Here is an 8,526-nt window from a genome sequence, read left to right as displayed (position 1 = left end):
TCTCAACTGCCACCCCGGCTATTACGTCAGCCAACTCAGGCAGGGCCGTTGATACATAGCAGGGAGCCAGGTATATGATCAACAGGCCCACTTGTACCCCTTGCCCCCACTTCACAAGGAGGGACTCTCCACCGTCTATCTGAGGCACAGTGGTCTCCCTCGGGCATAGGCTCTCCCTTATAATGACCGCTACCCCACCACCCCTACCCCGGGTCCTTGGCTGATGGAATACCTGGAAACCCGGCGGGCAAATATCAACAAGGGGCACTCCCCCTTCTATGCCCAGCCAGGTCTCGGTGATACCTGCCAGGTCCGCGCCCCCCTCTTGGATGAGATAATGCTACAGAAATCCCTAGAAGACTTGACTTAGGCCTCCAAAGAGCTAAAATATAATATTAAGTTATAATGTTGCAAGAAGAGAAAATATTACATATATGACTGGAGATTCACCATTAACAGTTTTAATTGACTTTAAACGAAGCAAAATTTAATTATTGTACTGGTCTCAGCTCCTGCTTATGGGATGGGGAAAATCAGCACAGCAGTCCAAAGACAAGGGTGAGCAAAATTATGTACCTCTTCTCCATGAGGAGTAAGATTAGAAGATAATATAAGGACCTTTTCAAAGCTAGCTTGGCTTCCTAATTTTTTTGCTACACTTAATGAATTATTCTCTGATTTGTTTTAATTAATAAACATGTTTTTTTTTAAATTACTGGCTTAAAACCAGAGTTAAAATTATCACATTCAGGTATAGGTCTGAGCTTCAGAAACCCAATAAAATGGAAGTTAGCCTGGAAGTTTAACAAAGCTGTGCCTTATGTCTATTTCAACTTACCCTGCATGACCTTTTTCTTGTTCCTTTTTACTTAAACCAGATGGAGATAATGCACAGGATGAGAAAACTGCTGTATCTGGTTCTGGTCTTGTAAGAAAGGAACTGTGCAGACATATGTGTAAACTACATTTAATATTCCCTCCCTAATTTGTTATATTATGAACTTTTATATCTTATATCTTATTTTTGGACTACCCACACAGATAGATATGTTATAGCTTTCACTGAATTGATGGAGTAGTATTAATAATACAAATATCACCACCAAAGGAATAGGAGTAGGGAAATGAATTCTGGGAATAAAACAAAATGAACATTATAAATACATAACTTGGTGGGGGGGGGAAATAGGTCACATTGCCACATTTTACAGAATCCAGCAGTTGCTGGAGACTTATGGCTCTTTCGAGACATCATGTGACATGATATCTCCGTTCCCACCCTTTCTCCAATTCTGCAGAATATACAGAGGAATTAAAGGATGAGAATGACAGTCATTAATTCTATCCCTGTAAACTGAGCCAAAAATGTTAGTCTTGAAACAGCTGACTTGCATTATTCTAGGTTAAATATGAATAAACAATACTCACTATGTATTTAAACAGATACACACAGTTTATCAAAAGAAAACAACAAACAAATCAAAATAGTTTATTCCAGAAAGTGGATTCCAATAAGAATCTAAAATACTTGCTAAAAATAGAAAAAAGACATCCCTCAAACAAAGCAGAGGATTCTTATTACTTTCCAGACACGGGATAAAGACCATACAGACAGGATCTGATCAAGGATAGGAGGAGGTTCAGGCACAGATTTTGGGAGGAATTTCTTTCCTTTGGGACAGCTATGAAGGATTGGGGAGTTGAGATCCAACTGAGAACGAGGATGACTTGATGGGAACCATTCCTGGGAGTTAAGTCCAAGGAAATTGTAGGACTACCACTTCTTCTTTCTCAGGCCTAGAAAGTTTGTAAGGAGTCTATGAATCACCAAGAGGAAAAGAACCGCACATAGATTGGCAGAAACTCTGTCCTAACTGAAAAATCCCACTGAAACCACTGGAATGATTTGAGTCATTCCAATTTTAGTCAAGAGCAATTGGACGTATAGCCAGGAAGTGATTTTTGGCCAGGAAGACTTTTCTCACCCAGGCAACTGATCAGGAAGAGAGTACAAGAGAAGACCTCAAGGCATTTGGCCTGGCTTCTCAAAATTAGTCATAGCAGACATCTCCCCAAGTAAAAGCTTTCCAAACTATTCACAGATTCTTCTTCACTTTTAAGTTTGTACTTTATTATTCTTTCTCTAACACACAGTTGATTCACTAAAATTATACATGGATTTGATGCTTTACCTCTTTCATTGTCCAACTAGACCTCAATAAAATTAGTCTTAGTTACGCAAAGGAAACTGTTATCCATTGGCATGAGAGAATCAGAATTCCTGCATCCACCTGGATCTAATTTTAATCTCAAGAAACAGCTTTCAATGTTCTCAAATGAAAATAACATTTGGTATCTCTCCAGATACAGCTGGCTTACAGTCAGAGGTCCTCCTGGACTCACAGATTCTTTTTGAACAGCATGTGGAGACTAGGAAGGCCTTTGCACAATTTTAACTAGTATGTCAGTTGCAGCCATGGTCACATTAGCAGTGATATTGGTTGCCCATGTAACATATTGACTGACAGTTTGCTTCTAGATGCAATTCAAGATGGTGCTTGCTATCTTTAAAGCTCAGAGCCTGATTATAATTGAAGTTACCATCTCCAGGTTGAATCTGCCTCTCCAGTGAACTCAGAAAGAAAAATGTTGTTGAGGATCCCATAATCAAAGGAATGGCAACTACAGGGACTGTTGTGGGGCATCCTTAGCGATGGCTCCTCTCCTTTCCAACAGCCTCTCCCCTGATATTCAGATTAGTAATACAGTTATGTTACTCACAAAGATGGAACTTGGGACTGGGTTACCTAAGGAACCATCTTCTTTCAATTCAGTTGAGTAGATTGGGGGTGCTGAGGGCCCTGTCAATCAAGGAATATCAGCTGGTGGGGATTAGGCTGTCTCCTCAGCAGTAAACCCTTCCCTCTGGAACATTTTTCCTCTGAGGATGACCCCAACTCCATTAGCCTTTCATAATGCTCTAAAGCAAGGCTCTCCAAACTTGACAACTTTAAAACTTGTGGATTTCAACTCCTAGAATTTCCCAACCAGCATGGCTAGCTGAGGAATTCTGGGAGTTGAAGCCAACAAGTCTTAAAGTTGCCAAATTTGGACACCCTTGCTCTAAAGACCTAGCTATATGTATGAGCCTTGGACCCTGAAAGTGTTAGGGATCACATTACCTACTTGAACTGTTAATTTTTATGAAATCATGATAATTCTCTGTTGCCTATATGTATAATTTGTGTTTTTATGGTTTTAATTGAGGTATTGTTTCCACCCAGAGTCAACTGGATTTAGACAAATGACAATAGAAATGGAAAAGAAATAAACAAACAATTGTAATTGACACCCCAACCAATAGGGAGGCACAGAGTCTAGTTCAGGGGTAGGCAACCTTGGCTCTTTTATGACTCGTGGACTTCAACTCCCAGAATTCCTGAGCCAGCCATGGCTGGCTCAGGAATTCTGGGAGTTGAAGTCCACGAGTCATAAAAGAGCCAAGGTTGCCTACCCCTGGTCTAGTTCAAGGGTTCTCCTTCCCACTGCCCTTTCTGAACAGAGTGATATCAGGAGCCTGGCTTTAGAGAGAATAGTGTTGTCTTCACAGTAGAAGGCAAGATAGTGTCTGTCCATCTCTCCTCTTGGAAAACTTCATCTTTCCTCTGTTTCTGTCTCTGTTCACTGTCATAAAAACACTATTTCCCCTACACTCCAACATTCTCTCTTTAAAAATTTGAAATTTTAAAATTTTTAAATTGAAAGTGCTCCATCACTGGAGGGTTCTAAGAAGAGATTGAACAACCACTTGTCTGGAATAGTCTAGGGCATTGATGGCGAACCTTTTAGAGACCAAGTGCCCAAAAATTGGCCCCGCCCCTGCTCCATCCCCTGCCCTGCCCCCGCTCCGCCCCCACCCTACCTGCCCGCAGGGCCACTCACCGCCTCCAGGGCCTGCCGCAGATTGCCCAGGCAGCCCAGCAGCGCCATGGTGGCCACGCCCTCTGCCTGCACTCCACAGCATCAACTGTGCATGATGGGGCATGAGGGCAGAGTCTTGTCTTCACTGCCTGGCTGCCACGTCCTTGGCTGTGCTGCTCCACGTGGGCCACACTCGGGGGTTACTCTCCTCCAGGGGGGCTGCTGGTGAGGAGGGGGTCACAGGGGAAGGCAAGGCTGGGGCAATGGCATGCGTGCCCACAGAGAGGGCTCCGAGCGCCGCCTCTGGCACCCGTGCCATAGGTTCGCCATCACTGGTCTAGGGTCTCTTTCTTGAGCAGAGGGTTAGACTAGAAGACCTCCAAGATCCCTTCCAACTCTATTATGTTCTCTTAATTCTGGCAGTAGTTGCTAGAACATCTACAGAAGTGGTTTCTCCTACTCTTGACCATACTTTGTGATAGATAAATCATAACTAATCCTGCCAGCCAGGTTCCTTTTAAATAGCAGTAAAAATCCTCCATAGAAGTTTAACACCAGAGCAGCAGAAAACAGGAAGCAGCGAGAACAATTTGGGAGAAAGCCAGAGGATTTTGTTCTAGGTCTTATAAGCCAGAGGGCCTATCTGTAAGCAAGCATTAGGTCCTCAAGAGCAGTTCCCCATCCTTGGTGCAAGATCATGAAAACACTGACTTTGAAGTATGCTGAATTATGAATCATAGCAGGAGCAAAGAAGTAGATGGGGCATTAGGTCCTATAAGCAAAACATCTTTTGTTGTTTCTTACTTCCTAAATGGGCCATTGTTGTGTCATTATACATCACCTATAAAGTTTAACAGAAAAGAAGCACATTCACCAACGTTCTACCCCCAACATCACTACAATTCTATACCACAAATGGTGACTTGTTTACAAAGTAGAATAGAGCACAAAGCCAAGTAGGGACATAAAAACAATTTAACAATGTCATGTAGGGACATAAAAGCAATTAAATTACATCAACAAATTAAAGTTTCAATGGATCCAATTTAGAATGTTTTAAATCCTTTATAAATAATAAAATGTAAAACTGTCTGCTGCTTTACTTGAAACATTAAGCATTCTTAACAAGAACGATAATGCAGAAATTGATCTAGAATAGCGCCTTTGAAAGCCACATTTCAGAATACTTTCAGTATAATTGCAACTATTTCCAGAGATACCAATTTGCTTAATTTAACTTTTCAACTTGAATTACTTCACAAGAGAAACAAGAATCCATACTGTTGATCTTGCAGACTGTATCAGTTTCTTCCTCCTGCTCATCTTGGAGGTCTTCATTTATTAACCCCTGCAGAGCTGCCTGGTCTCTTCAATTCATTTTGCAACAAAAGAGGTACATTGCTGTATGACATGAAAGACTTGCATAGGAAACCTTTTCTCAGCAGCCCATTGTGAGACTGTGATTGTTTAAGATGGACACTTGCTTTGTTTATAAGTATCTACCCTTTGAAATAAACATTTATTTGTGGTTCAACCGGAAGCATATGGGGGTGGGTCAGCAGAGTAAAAAAAGGTGTGCAGAAAGATAATTGGGTATGGTGTTCATCTGCCCAGGTGGCTGCCCAATACTCAGAAAACAGTCTACAGAGACCAAACTAATACCTGGATACATGTTTAACTTTGCATTTCCCCACACTCCCTGATTGAAACTGAGCAATCTTTCCCAGAAAGGCAAGACATCGTTTCACCTTAGTTTTTACTATGTTTATTCCATCTGCATACCTCCTGTATTTTCTCCCCCAACAAAAAATTGGGGGAGAGTGCAGCTTTGTTTCAAGATTTAATAGCTTTCCTGAAAAAAATGGAGTGTGCCATTTTCTGAGGTGTCAAGCTACAAACTTGTTTACAGGATCTTTTCAGTACTGAATCTGGTATTGTCCCTTCTGAGAATCATCTCCCTTCACTCCTTTTAGTCCCAGTCATTTAGAAAAAATACAAGGAGAATACAAAAGATTAATTTAACTCAGCTATCTCTAGATTTATTTGCTGTATCTCTGGAGTCAATCCTACCATTTCTCATCAGCTTACACCCCTGCTTTCTGCCCACTCCCCATCATTCAAACAGAACTTTTCAAAGCACGGCAGATAGAAAAATGAAGAAATATTATGGCTTTCTCTTGAAAGGACAGTAATAGAAATCCTAGTTGTAACTTCACCACAAACAGAATTGACCCCTTAAAACAGAGAATAAAGTTATAAGAGAGAAGACCCAAATCAATACATTCATAAACAGGAGAAAAGAGGTACATTTCGATGCAGATGTAAGGATTTTCTCTGTCCCCTTCCTCTCTCCTCACACCATAAAGTCTTCAATGAGCACCTCCCCCCCACAACAATTAACTACCAGCCAATCTTTAGTACCCATTGAGACTGGGTTGAAGTTGACTGCCTTCTGTCAACTCAACAGATTGAACTGTTTGCCTCCCTCCCCCCAGGCACTCTCTCCGGGTTGCTCCTATTACTTCAGTGTGCTCCATCTAGATAATAACCATAGAACTGACAGAGATTCTCAGATAAAAATCCTTTCTACAATAAAAAAAAAAAAAGTACTTACCCCTGAGTAAATGTAGAATTAAGAATTCCAGGACCTTATTGAAGGAATTATCTGCACATTAAACTCATCTTCTCGTTTTGCTAAACGTCCCTGGTTCCCCCTGGTGCTTTTCTCCACAGTGAAGGAGAGGAAGCTGGGATTCTGAACAGTAGGGTTTTTTTTTTTTAAGACAAATCCTTCCAACTGGGTAGGCGCAGTGAAGAACTGAACTGCCTTTTGGTGGAAGAAACTCAAAACGGGATTGTCTCTAATATTACAGTCAAGGCCTCCTCACTCACTAACCCAAACTGTAAATGAAAAGCAGATTTGCTCAAACAGCAAATGGTTGTTTCTGCTGACCCCTGTGTGCAAGATGATGTCAGAGTTTAGCATTGCCTCTGTTCTAGTTTTACATGAGCTTTCTGCATGAAGTACCTCCTCCCAGTCACCTTTGAGGAAAGAACTAACATTTTCTGTTTTACACGTTGCCACAAGATGATGCATCAGTTGTTTTGGGGGAGTAAAAAATGGGAAATGCAATTAATTTTTACACGTCACTTTTTAAATGCTAATTCTGAACTGTTTGCTTAACTGTAAATTCTGGAGTCTCTGTTTATGACACTCAAATAACACTCTCCTAATCCTATCTGAATTTTATATTTATAACATTGGAAGTACACCTCTACCTGCTCTCCTGTTTGAAAAATATATGAATTTCAAAAAATATATAAAATACAGAACAAAAATGGAGGAGAGAGGATAAAAAATGAAAAAAGTTAAAAAGTGACCAAAAAATCAACAATCTTCTGACTTTCTTCAGTACAGGTACAAATATATAGTAAAGCAACCTCTTACTCTAAGTTAAAACAAAAGCACAAAATAATCATATAAAATATAAAGATTAAACAATCAAAATAATATTATGATTATATAACCAAAAAAACTCTTATTCTATGATTAAACATAAGCATAAAAGTACACTAAAGATATCTATTAGTAAGAATAAAAATATATAATATTTCTGTAATCATAACAAATCTAATTGTAAAATCCTAAAATTAAAACTTCATTTTTATCTTTCTCAAGCAAGAAGTCCAAAAGTGATCTCCAAATAGAAACAAAACTAAATTTGTTTTTATCTTTTATCAAAATTTCATCATCTCTGTCAGTTTTGTTAATTTCAAAATCCACTCTTCAGTTATGGGAATTTATGCATTGTCCATCATTGTGAATATAAAAGTTTCACCATTGTTGTCATATATAGAAACAAAAACCCATCTTTACTTCCAATGTGCTAATTTACAATAAAAGAAAAGCTTCTAGTTTTAATTTTATATCCATTTTTAATATTTTCTGAATCAAACAACATATCTGATTCCAATAATTCTTGGTAGTCACATGTCCACAAATAGTAATAAAAGGTATTGTCACATTTATTACAATTTCCAACACTTATTTCATATTCTTCTATCCATCCTGACAATTTTTCAGGAGTTAAATATTAATGACACATCCTTTTATTAAAAAAAACCTTTAAAATTGTAATTCAATGAAAATTTAAATTCATTAATCCACATATTTTCCCATTAATTGTGTGTGATATTATATCCATTTAATCATACACTCTTTAACTTATTTATCCTCCAGATTTATTTTTAATAAAGATTTATATACTTTGGCAATTAGATGTTTGTACATAAATCGCTTTCAAAGTCTATTCGGCGCTGCTTTCAATGAAGTGGCACCCCTTTACATTTGGCTTTGGGGGAATCCTGTTGTGATGTTCTTCTAACATGGCATGGAAGGGTTCATGCCAGCCTGATGTCAGAAGATAGGTGGCTCTCTCAAAGAAGGCCTGCCTTGGTGCCTCCACCCTTCACATTCAGAAAAGAGGGGATTTGCAGCATGCTCACTTGAACCAAACATTTTGGATAGATAAGTTTTATTTTCCAGCATTTTGTCTTGCATCCTGACTTGGAGTCTAGACATCTTTTCTCTATCCAGAATAGAAT

At 39.2% G+C, this 8,526-nt stretch overlaps 1 protein-coding gene across 1 annotated transcript in view; it reads right to left on the bottom strand.

Moving 5' to 3' along the window:
• Positions 1–6,683, bottom strand: part of COL6A3 (collagen type VI alpha 3 chain) — a 150,043-nt gene extending 143,360 nt beyond the window's left edge. Inside the window, 1 exon segment of the mRNA XM_029285002.1 lies at positions 6,536–6,683. The gene's annotated coding sequence lies outside the window, so the exon portion shown is untranslated.
• Between the last annotated feature and the right edge of the window lie 1,843 nt (positions 6,684–8,526).

Source organism: Protobothrops mucrosquamatus, unplaced genomic scaffold, assembly GCF_001527695.2.
Source record: "Protobothrops mucrosquamatus isolate PMUCROS unplaced genomic scaffold, P.Mucros_1.0 scaffold1170, whole genome shotgun sequence".
NCBI classification, from domain to species: Eukaryota; Metazoa; Chordata; class Lepidosauria; order Squamata; family Viperidae; genus Protobothrops; species Protobothrops mucrosquamatus.
This window is presented reverse-complemented; position numbering and strand designations above follow the sequence as displayed.